At 47.5% G+C, this 12,091-nt stretch overlaps 1 protein-coding gene across 5 annotated transcripts in view; it reads left to right on the top strand.

Moving 5' to 3' along the window:
• The first annotated feature begins 5,237 nt into the window (after positions 1–5,237).
• PPARD (peroxisome proliferator activated receptor delta) overlaps positions 5,238–12,091 on the top strand; it is an 82,058-nt gene continuing 75,204 nt past the window's right edge. For 2 of the 5 annotated variants that reach the window (XM_027057914.2, XM_053222913.1), the window contains exons 1-2: positions 5,239–5,395; positions 9,175–9,258. The gene's annotated coding sequence lies outside the window, so the exon portion shown is untranslated. Of the gene's footprint in view, positions 5,396–9,174; positions 9,259–12,091 lie in introns of all 5 variants that reach the window. The other 3 variants (XM_053222911.1, XM_053222909.1, XM_027057913.2) reach the window with 2 other exon arrangements.

The following is a 12,091-nucleotide window of genomic DNA, read 5'->3' as shown; positions in this document are numbered from 1 at the left end:
GTAATGGCCACTCAAACCAGAAAAAAATTCTCACTTAGAGTTATAAAACTCTAAACTGTAAAAACTATATAAAACTATAAAGTTGTATGAAACTGAAACTTTTTTTAATTCTCAACTTATACACATATTTTGGTTGCAGAGATGTACGATACAGTAATCAATAAAAAATTGAAAATATATATTACATTGATCAGATTTTTGAGGGGAAAGTGGAACTGAAATGCAAGTGCAAGGAGAAAAGGAGACAATGTAAAATTTTTTATTGATAAAGAAGAGCTTCTTCATGTATTTTTAAGATGGATGATGGATGATGGTAAGCATCAAATCACTATGGGATTTGGGGCTTATTCAATACATTTAAAAGGGTAATGGGTGCCTGGGTGGCTCAGTCATTAAGCATCTGACTTTGGCTCAGGTCATGATCTCATGGCTCATGAATTCGAGTCCCACATTGGGCAAGCTCGTGCCCCGCTTCAGGTGAGCTTGAGCCCTGCCTCGGTGAGCCCTGCTTCTCTCTCTCTCCCTCCCTCTCTCTCTGCCCCTCACTCGCTCCCTCTCTCTCTCTCTCAAAAAGAGAAAGGTAATAAAGCAGTTTTATATGGCAATGTCAATATTTATAAAATAGAAATTATATCCATTTTCTAAGTTTTAAACTAATGGTGAGAAATATTAGATGTCACCTTAAAAATGTGCAGGGAGATGTGTAGTTATATACTATATATATATATATATATATATACACACACACTTATATACTATTTAGGAATAGAGAGGCAAAACAATCTGAAGACTACCACCCATGACTAGAAAGGTAGAATGAAGCCTGATTACAGACATTCTTGGAGACTAGGTAGAGTTTAGTCTTGAGGTGGCAAGCCAATCCCTAAACTTTCAATTTCCTCACCTGTAAATGAGGTCCATTCCAGGTTTTGGAATATTCTATAACTGGCCACAGGGAGGAGTTGATGGTTGAGATACTGCTTGGAAGATAGCCCTGATGCCTGAATGCCATCCATATTGGAACCGGTACGAAAAGCTCTCAGTCTTGAGGGACATAACTAGGGGGCAGGAGAAGATATCTTCCAGTCTTTTTATTTTTAATTTTTAAATTAATTTTTAAATTTTATTTTTGAGAAAGCGCAAGTGGGGAAGGGGCAAGAAAGGGGCCAGAGGGAAGAGAATGTGAAGCAGGCTTGCCACTAACAGCAGCAAGCCCAACGTGGGGCTTGAACCCACAAATCGCGAGATCATGACCTGAGCCAAAGTCAGATATTCAACTGACTGAGCCACCCAGGTGCACCATACCTTCTAGTCTTTTCATTCCAGGATTAGAAAGTAACTCCTCTGCCCTTTCCAACATCCTGGACAAAGGAGTGTGTATCCAATCTCTGATGCCCTCAGAGATAATCATAAACTCTGGGGACCATGTGAAAAGCACAGCCATTGTGGTCCTAAGTCATCCCAGTCTAGTTTGTATGGCAGGAGGAGTGGGGAGGTAGGGCGATTGGCTGCAGTGCAACAGGCTGTTGCACATTGTTGCCAGGATCTTCAGGGTGCCGCCAGGGTGCCGCCAGCTCAAGTGCGAGGTCTCCCCCGCTGAGAGTCACTTTTCTGGCCCCTGCTGTAGGTGAGAAGGGGGAGGAAGGGAAATACCAAGGAGACTGATTTTAGGAGGCTAAATGGCTGTGGTGGAGGTTGGAATCTAATTCAAAGCAAATCTAGCTTTATCTCACACCATAAGTTATTATTCAGTTATGCTATAATTAGGCATCAGAACAGAGTTCTGAGACCTCTGGCTGGTCTGGAAAGGGTTGCAGAGGCTTGGCAGGGACCCTTTGAGTTGCCTATGGACAAATCGAGTCAAAATGAAGATTCAAGAAACAGAAACTGGCTGACTTAAGTTAAAAAAAGGGGGCGGGGATTTATTAATAGAGTATAGAAGAGTTCCTTAAATAACTGGGAGGATGAGAGAAAGCCAGCTTGGAGGCTGTATAGTCAGGAACAATACCTCAAATTATGGCACATGGCAGTGCTTATGAAGCACTTCGTCTGGGTATAGTCGCTGCTGATTCCGTGGCTAATACCACTGGTTTGGTATTCTTCTTGCTGCTTCTTACAGCTAGAAATCAGGTGGAGCTGCTGCTGGGCCACTTACCCAAATGCATTATGTGTGCTTCCCAGTTTTTCATCTTCCCAACTTCCAGTGGAGCCTTGGTCGTGTGGCAATACCCTAGTTGAAAAGGGAGCTGGAAGCAAATGCCTGACATTTTCCAGCTTCTACTGTGGAGGAAGAGTCTAAAGTGGGAGATTCCTGGGGCGCCTGGGTGGCTCAGTGGGTTGAGCGTTGGACTTCAGCTCAGGTCATGATCTCGTGGTTTGTGAGTTGGAGCCCCACATTGGGCTCTTTGCATGGAGCCTGCTTCAGATTCTCTGTCCCCCTCTCTCTCTGCCCCTCCCCTATTCATTCTCTCTCAAAATAAGTAAATAAGCTTTTAAAAAATAAATAAATAGGGGTGCCTGTGGCTCAGTTGGTTAAGCATCTGACTTCACCTCAGGTCACGATCTCGCGGTCCGTGAGTTTGAGCCCCGCGTCAGGCTCTGTGCTGACAGCTCAGAGCCTGGAGCCTGCTTCAGATTCTGTGTCTCCCTCTCTCTCTGCTCCTCCCCTGTTCATGCTCAGTCTCTGTCTCTCAAAAATAAATACACGTTTAAAAATTTTTTAAAAAAATGAAGTGGGAGATTCCCCAAATATGGGAAGATGGTTCAGAAGTTAGGTAGCCAAAAACAAGGAAGCCTTGAAGAGGACGGATATACAGAAAATGGCACATTCTGAGGCTAGCAATCTGGTGGCAAAGGGAGCCACAATCATTTTATATGAGGAACTAGGGATGTTGTATAGGGGAATGGGATCAAACATCAGAAGGTCTCTTATAGGGAAAACAATTTGACTTAGTTTACTTCCAAGGGAGAGGACAGACACTGTTGGGTAGGTGCACCAGAGATATAAACTTCTGCCCAATATGAGGAAGAGTTTTATTTTTTGTTCTTTAAAACAAAACAAAACAAAATCAAACCATGTTTCCACTATGAAAAAAATGCTCAGACTAAAAATGTAGAAAGATAATAACTCATAAAAACAGAACACAAAGACAACTGCTGATAACATTTTAGCGTTTCCTTTTTTTCCTATCCTTTTTGTTTGCCCAACAGTATACATAGCTATATATTCCCCTATATATCATCAGATCCTGCTTTTTTCCACTTACTATCATAACATTTTTCCTTTTTTTTTTTTTTTTTTTTTACAACTCTACAAATCATAATAATCCATCAGGAGCATACAAAATAATTTACCTAAACATTTCTCTGTTGTTGACAGTGAGGTTATCTCCAGTTTTTTTTTAAATAATATTGCAATGAGCAATAGAATTATGTGGTCTAAATGTTAAATACATACTTACTAAGTATATTATGTAAAATATTCTCTTTATCTATCTTTTAATATAAAAATGAAATGAGGTGGAAAATGTAATATCTTGACAGTACTCCCAGAATTTCTTTTAGGAAGGGAGCTGTTGTTATTTTATGTTTTTTAAAAGTTTACTTATTTATTTTGAGAGAGAGACAGAGAGAGAAAGAGGAGGAAGGGCAGAGAGAGACAAAGAATCCCAAGCAGACTCTACACTGTCAGCACAGAGCCCGACGTGGGGCTCGAACCCAAGGACAGCAAGATCATGACCTGAGTCAAAACCAAGAGTCAGATGCTTAACTGACTGAGCCATAAGCCTCCTAAGGGTAGAAAGTAAGATCTTCAGGGCTGGAGTGTTGGCTGGAACCCTAGCAAAAAGAGATGGGGTTAAGATGTCTCTATCTGCCCGGAAATGAGGAAGAATTTGTTTTTCCTCCAGAGAGGGTGGGATAGAGGAGAGAATGGTGGGTCAGGGAGGAGAGTAGTGATTTGGGAGAAGGCAAGGCCCTAAGAGGTGAAGGGCCAATCAGAAAACCTCAAATGGGTTGTTCAGAAAAGACTCTTAAGGAATGTCTGATGTGTAAGTTTAAACCTTTTGCAATGCATCATGTGACCCTGCTCCAGGGCCCAAAGCGTCATAATGTCTTCTCTGCCCATGAATGTTTTGTGTGGGAAGAGGTGTGGGCAGTCTTCAGGAAGGGCTTCGTTTCTGCATTTTTGAACTGTGGCACTACAGCAGCCTGGCAGAAACAGGAACCTGGAGGCAGAGAGATTCAGAAGAATATAAATCTCCAGAAATTTGCAGAAATCTTAGGGAAGCCTTTGACCTCCACAACACATTCTTACTTCAATCTCCAAGGACAAGGAAGTCGATGCCTGAATTACAAAAGTAATGCACATTCATTTCAAAAAGTTAAAAAAGAGAGAGAGGGAGGGAGGCAGAAGAAAAACAATCACTCATAGTTCTATCATCCAGACACCTGAGGGTGTGGCCTGAGAAATGTACTTAAGGGGAAGAGGTAATCCTAACTTTAAAAGACATTTGGAGAGAAGGGAGTTACCCATTGCTCATATACCTGTGAGTCAAGTTTTGTTCCTCGCCAGATAACAAACCCAACTTCTTCCGCCATACTGCCTACTAGCTGCTAGGTATCTTGTCATGGTATATCTGAAGGGACAGGTTGGGATAACAGGTCCCTTCCCAGGCCTCAAGAACTGGGTTAAGAAGCAAGAACAGAATTTGCTACAACAGTAAGGAGGATGCTCCCCATTTAGGTGGGCAAGCATATTACTTAAGTACAGAGGAAGATAGGTAGAAAGTCCATAACCATAAATTTCTAGTTGCAGAAGCCTCTCCAGGGAGGAAAGTCTTTTCTTTAAAACTTACAGGCAACACGGACTCCTCCAGTGGAGTCTGGAGACCCAGGTTCTAGCCCCGGCATGGCTTCTGACCGCAAGTCACTCACACTCCCTGAGACCGTTTCTTCAGTGGAAAGACGTGGAGGCTGTATTAGACGACCTTTAAATTCCCTTCCAGCTTTAAATTCCCTTTTGCGATACTTGTCAGACTTGTCTTACGACCCTGGAACATCCCCTCCTGCTCCTTCCTCAGCTGCCACGCCCGCATCCCACACCAGAGGGCGCTGCAGGCGGGTCCTGGGTAACATGCGGTGGGCGGAGTGCAGAAGCAGGGGAGCGCCCAGGACGCGCGGTGATTGGCCCCGGCCGGGGCGGAAGGGGGCGTGGGGAGAAGGGGGCCGAGCTGCGCGGTGACCTCAGGATGGTGGGGGCGGGGTCAGGCCGCGCAGCGTGTGACGCCGCGGCCGCTTCGGAGCTGGGGATTAATGGGAAAAGTTTTGGCAGGCTTCGGAGGATTCTGCGGAGCCTGCGGGACGGCAGAGGCGGCGCGGGAGGCGGCCAAAACAGGTCAGTCCGGGTCGGGGGAAGCGGTAGCAAGCAGCGGAAGGAGGCGGCGGGCCCGGGCTGAGGCGGCCAGCCGGGTCGGGACGCGAGGCCCGGTGGGGAGTGGGGTGGGGGGAGCGGCAGGGGTCCGCGGGCTGAGCCGCTGCGGCTTCCCGATGGCCCGGCCCCGGCCGGTGCGCCGTGGTTTGTTGCTCTCCTGGCGCCCGCGCGCCCCCAGCCTTTTGGTCCCCCATCACTGAGCCCGAACCGCGAGCCTCCCCCACCAGACTCTGTGCCCCCTCTTGGGCCTAGTGGCTCCGTCTTGTCCCACTTCTGTGTTCTGAGAGCTGGGTCTAAGGTTCGGGGTCCTCTCCCCTTCCCTACCATTGCCTCTGACCTCTTCCTTCATCCCTTCTGTGGTGTCTCCAAATCCATTGCCCTCTTTACCGAGGATCTCCTTGGGGATCTTCTCTGTCCCTCTCGTTATCTTTATGTCCTGCCTTCGTCCCCCTATCTGCCCTCTCGGTCTTTGCTCTCTTTTCCCATCCTGGTTCCCCTTCTTCCCCCATTTCCTGCCCCCCCCCCCACCTCAGGATTACCGCTCCCCCTCATCTTCGCGGTGTTATTAGGCTTTTTCAGCCCCGTGCCAGCAATCCCTGTCTACCTAAGCCCCTTTTACCCTGGCTACCCTCAGATGCCCTGTTTTCTCCTCTCTCTCTAATTTCCTTCTTATTAGCCCCGTCCCCTGCATTCCTGTCACCTACCTCCCAGTTCCTTGCCTCTACTTGGGGAAGAAGCATTAGCTCCACGCTCTACTCCGCTTTTCCCTTGACTTGCTGTTGAGATAACCGCCCCCCCCCTCCGGGGTGGGGTGGGGGGCATTCAGCCCCTGATTGAAGTAAGGGGCTGAATGCCTGAGGTAAATAGCAGGCAGGTCTGTTTGGGAGAATTGACTTGGGTGTTGCATCGGGGATAATGTCCAATTTGTACACCATTCTTCTAATCTCAGTTTTAATACTTCCCCTTTATGGGTCTGTTGACTTCCAGGAACCCTTGGGGAGAGACCAGCCGCTGAGTTGGGTGTGTGCCAGGGGTAGCTGGAGGCCTCTTCCAACTCTTTTCCCCTTCCAGGAAACAGGGCTCCGTGTCTTTCCACTCTGGATGTACCCAAGCACGGTTACATCATGATACTCCAGATTATCTCTGCCCTCTCTGCCCACCCTTCTCCCTGTGCCCCATCCCAAAGAGCTAAGAGAAGTCTCCAGAAGTTGTGCCCCAGAGAATGCCTTAACCTTTTTCCTCTGTACTGTGTCCAAGACATTTTTTTCCTGCATGAGTTTTGAAATAGATTGCCAGCCCGATAGCCCTGGGGGCTGGCAGGCGGCTGTGCCGTTTGTTATTGGTCACCTGAACCAGCCTCTGATATTCACTCGTACATCCCTGACCTCACTAAATGTGAGGGCCTCTGATGTCAGTCACTGAGCAGGTTCTCTTGAAGATTCTTCCTCCATTTTCCTTGAGAGCTTAATTTCCTGCGGATCCAAGAGGGAGGCAGACCTTAAGTTCTGTTCCTTTTGCCCTGCCAGGTGGATATCTGCCTGGGGAGGTTGTGGGGCTGTATTGGTTAGATGGTGTCCGGAATTTGAGTTGTGTCCAGTCACAGACATATCCTCTCTGGGGCTAGAGACCCCACCACCTTCTTGATGTGTCTTTCGTGTCAGGCAGAAAGTTCTTTTCAGATGCTTTCAATTTGCGCTCCTTTATTTGGCATTGGTCCCCTGGAGAGATCTTCAGGAAATAACATATCCTCTGTTTCTGCCCAATCTGATCTTGGAGGATTCTGAAAGCATGACCCACTCTCACATTTAGAAATGAAGGCCTGTTGTTTCACCTGGCTCTGGGTTTCTAGGTCTCCTCTTTTGAGGATCGTGCTCTCTGTCTTTGAGCCAGAATTGGACCCAGAATTGGCAACCTTCAAGAGCTGTGGTGGAGAGCCAAGTGAACCAGCTTGGACCAGACTTTAAAGTTTTGGAATTCTCTTGCGCACTGACCCTTTTCTGTGAAAGGAGTACGATTGTGGACGGCTGAGCCAGTTTCCTCTCCACGGACCCCTGAGCCCCTTCCTAAGCAGTACTTGTGTCAGATTTGGGCAGAATGGATCAAAAGGGGTGGCCTTCTTCCTGTGAAAAGCATCCCTCCAGGGTTGGAATGGGTCATTCTGATGGAGGTGAGCTTGTGTGTTTGGCAGTAATTTAGTCCAGTCTCTGGCTCCCAAGGACTTGACCTGGCTCTTTGAGAGGTGTGCTACTCCTCTCTTTGCTTATCCATTAGTGGTGCTCTGTACCCAGGCAGCAGGTGAGAAGGGCTTGAGAAGAGGGCAAGCCCAGTCCTTACGCAACAGCTTGGGCACCAGCAGCTCTGGCTGGATAGATTCCTTCAGTTTGTCCACTCTGTGGCCTTTGTGGATGGTCAGGATTATCAATTACCAAGTTCCCATTCAGTGATTTTTTGCAGAGTTTGGGCCAGCCGTCTCTGTTTTTCAAAAGGTGTAGGCAGACAGACCCCTGACATTATTCTACAGAAGATGTAACCTGTCAGCTCCTTAGTTTAACGGACTGTTCTTTGGTTGGCTCTTCCTTTGGTGTGTGCCTCTACCCATTGAAGAAGAATGGCCCTTACCAGGCCTGTGGTCCCTCAGATCTCTTCCCTAAGGGCCTGATAGAGGATAGCCGTGTTGTACACTGGCCTAGGAAGCAAGTAGGCTTCTGCTTTGGGTAGAGTACAGCTGTTCTGGCTGTTGTGCAAGCTGTCCTGAGGGCATGCAGATCCTGGCATGTTCTGGGACCGGGTAGCTCCTCTCTTTCAGGAGTTGGATTGTGGCTTTAAAGACTTCAGCTGTATAGCCTGTCACTGAGGCTCACCTCCCAGTGTGTTCCCTGCTGGCTGGGAAGCTCAGTTGCAGGGCCCTCGTCCAGTGCCTGAGTAGGGCCTGGAAATGCCAGGAGCTGCCCCGCTGCCTTGCACTGTCCACGCTGGGATCACTCTCTTCTTCCTCCCTACCTAGCGTTTCCACAGACTTGGTCTGTCCTGCCAGGCTCTGGCTTGTGTCGGGTCAGAAGTTCTGTGTGTGATGATACCCTGGTCTATGCCATGTTGTCCCAGATTGCACAGTGGCTGCTTATCAATGGTTTGAAATCCCCAAGCATTTTTCTGTGCCTTGGGATCCAGGGGGAGGAGCCACTGACAGCAGCTGGTTTCAGAGGAGAGCTGGGCACTTGCTTGATCCTGGCAGGGAGGAGATGGCCTCTTGCATCAGGTTTCAGACATGTGGGTCTTCTTCCTTGGCAGGTGGTTCCTGGCCTTCATAACTCAGAGGCTGGTGATTGGGGTGTGACTCTAGTCCTGGTTCCATGGGGCTTGGGTCAAGGACTCAAGCATGACTCAGGGCATCTCCATTTATGAGCTGCCACCTGTGGGGGATATTGGACTCCAGATCCTTCTTCACGTTGCCAGCTCCTTGTGCCCCACCCTGGTAAAATCAGCAAAGCCGGTGTCTGCTTACTTGGAAATCAGCAGACTACTTCCAGGACTGGGAAATATTTGCTGACTCAGGCTCAGAATAACAACATCTCAGGGTGTGTGTGTGTGTGTGTGTGTGTGTGTGTGTGTGGGAAGGACAGAGAAAGAGCCAGCTTGCTTGGGAGCACCTTTTGAGCCCTAGTGTTTAATTATAATATTAAAGCTGCTTTTCTGACCCCTGGTGCTTCTCAGCTGAAGATGTTGGGTTTCTTTCTATCCTGCAGTGTTGCGTGGTGTTTTGGGCATGCACGTGGTACTCACGCAGTGGCTTCTGTTCACCGACAGATGAGGACAGATGCACCAAAGCGGTAATCCCATTTTCCTTACACAAGGACCTCTGACAACCAACTGACACATCCCAGATTTAGGATCCTGGCCCAAAAGATGAAGTGATTTCACTAGGGCTGAGTTCCTAGATCCCAGGTGTCTATCATAACATTTGGTACTCACTGTTTACACATAGTGGGCATTTATTTAAACATTATTAAAGGTCTATGGCTTATGTAGTTTTGGGGAGAGCACTGAGATTTTTCACCTTTACACCCACTAAAACATAGACTCCACGAGGGCAGGGACTTAACTTTGTTTCCTGTTGTGTCTAGGACTGCCTTGCACCGAGGAGATGCTAAATAAATATTTGTCGAATGAATCAGTGTACAAACTTTTCTTCTCTGTCTGTGTGGGTGCCAGACAAAGATGGTGTCTGTCATTTTCTTTCATTTGTGCAACAGACATTTTTGAGTGTCTGCTATGTGCCAGGCACAGTAGTAGATACTTGGGGAATGATGATAGTAAAAAAAACCAGATTCAGTCCCCATCTTATGGGTCTGTGGTTTGCTGGCATATGTGAGCTGGGCGTAAGAAATGGAGCTGTTTTCTTCCATCTCTGCTAGCGTAGCAGGTCTGCACAATGCTCTGGGCTTCTTGTTACTGTTTCCCTGTTTGTTCTCAGGATGCCTGGCAGATTTTATAAACTCTCAGAAGGGGAGCTACAGGGAATTCGATGTCATTGTCCCAGCTATTTGGGAGGCCAGGCTATGGCGAGGTCCCTGCCGGGGGCCAGGGAAACACGGGCTCCCATCTGGTTTGTTGTAATCTCTGAAGTTCAGTGGTTCCAGGAGCTGTTTATGAGCCTTACTTCCCTTTCTCTGCCTTTAACACCCTGTGAGTTTTCCTGTTGCCAAACAGGGTGCTGAGCCCATGTGTCTGTCAGTCTGTGGGGGTCAGGTTGTTTGTGGATCTCGCAGGAAGGCCTCAGGCGGGGGCCCCTCCTGTTGTCAAACCCGTACCAAGTCCTTTCGTCTCAAGGAAATGTGCATGAGGAAGAAGGGGGGCTTGGGAGACTTCTGAGGTTCCCCGCGAGGGGATAAGGTAGAACTTCCCCCTGGGTTCATTGCTCTGTCATTTGTGTCAGCAGCAGCTAGTCACAGTGGCAGCAATTATACATGTCCAGGGGTCACTTGTCCAGTTTATCCCTAGGCTCTGAGCTCCCAGTCCCAGCTAGAAGTTTTCTTTCTTAGTTTCCATTGGCAAAAGGTGAGGCTGTCAGAGTTTTCAGTGCTAATCTCAAAAAACTGTGGTTTGGTTGTTATCTTTGTCTTTCTTATCTGAGGCACTTTTGTGGGTCAGGTGCTGTGACAGATGTTTCAGAAACGGTCCTTGGCTGCTCCCGTCCCCCAAGTGTGTGGAATCTAGTTGGGGAGAGAAGACATGTGCACAAAAAGATTTTGAGGGGCACCTGGATGGTTCAGTCAGTTAAGCGTTCAACTCTTGATCTCAGCTCAGGTCATGATCTCATGGTTTGTGGGTTTAAGCCCCGTGTCGGGCTCTGTGCTGACAGTATAGAGCCTGCTTGGAATTCTGTCTCTCCTTTCTGCCCCTCCCCACCCCTCTTTCTCAAAATAAATAAATAAACTTAAAAAAAAAGTCTGTCAAATACTCAAATCTAACATAATTTGTTACTCTTGGGGTGCCTGGGTGGCTCAGTCGGTTAAGTGTCCGACTTCGGCTCAGGCCATGATCTCACAGTTCGTTGAGTTCAAGCCCCACGTTGGGCTCTGTGCTGACATCTCAGGGCCTCGAGCCTGCTTCGGGTTCTGTGTCTCCCTCTCTCTGCCCCTCCCCCACTCATGCTCTGTCTCTCTCCCTCTCAAAAATAAATAAACACTAAAAAAACCTTATAATTTGTTACTCTTTTCTTTCAAGTAAAAAATGTTGTATCATGAAAAAAATGACTAGTTTAGCTTGTAACTCAATCTCACGATTGTTTTTTCTTGATAACCATGTAACTCTTGTTTTATTACAAAGAATATTTAAAAGACATGTACTTAAAGGTCAAGATTTAATGAAGTTAGTTTTTATTGTCTCATTTAGGACATTATTTTTTTTAATTTTTTTATTTTAGAGAGAGAGGGAAAGAGGGAGAACCCCATGTAGGCTCCACAGTCAGCATGGAGCCTGATGTGAGGCTTGATCCCACAACCCTGGGATTATGACCTGAGCCAAAATCAAGAGTCAGGTGCTCAACCGACTGAGCCACCCAGGCGCCCCTCATTTAGGATATTCTTAAGTGAAATTGATAATTTATTACCTTTCATTGTTGTTTGAGTTGACTGGCTCATCTGGGCAGTTCTTGGTTGGGATATATTGCTTTAGTCAAATGGAGGCTGGGACAGGAGTCATTTGAAGGCTCAACTGGGCTGGACATCCACCCTGGCTCACTCACATGGCTCGCGCTTGATGCTGGCTGTTGGCTAGAGTGCTTACACGTGGCCTCCGCATGTGACTTGGTCTTCTCACAGCACGATGGCTGGATTCTGAACAGAAACATCCCAAGAGGGAGTATACTGAGAGATCCAGGGCTAAAGGGCAAGGTTTCTTGTGACCTAGCCTTGGAAGTAACACAGTGCCAATTCCTTTGTCTTTTCCTGGTCTCAGAACCAGTTCAGATTCAGAGGACTGCACAAGGGTATGAATACCAAGAGGCATGGTTCGTTGGGAGGGAGAGAGGGCTCCTCAGAGACTAGCTACTGCTTCTTTTTTAGCATCCCTTATGTGAGGTAGCCTGGCCGGTATATATGAGTGATACTTCCAGGAGAAAAGTGCATCTTCTCACCATTTCCATTCCTGGGAACCACTGTT

This window comes from Acinonyx jubatus, chromosome B2 (genome assembly GCF_027475565.1).
Source record: "Acinonyx jubatus isolate Ajub_Pintada_27869175 chromosome B2, VMU_Ajub_asm_v1.0, whole genome shotgun sequence".
NCBI classification, from domain to species: domain Eukaryota; kingdom Metazoa; phylum Chordata; class Mammalia; order Carnivora; family Felidae; genus Acinonyx; species Acinonyx jubatus.
This window is presented reverse-complemented; position numbering and strand designations above follow the sequence as displayed.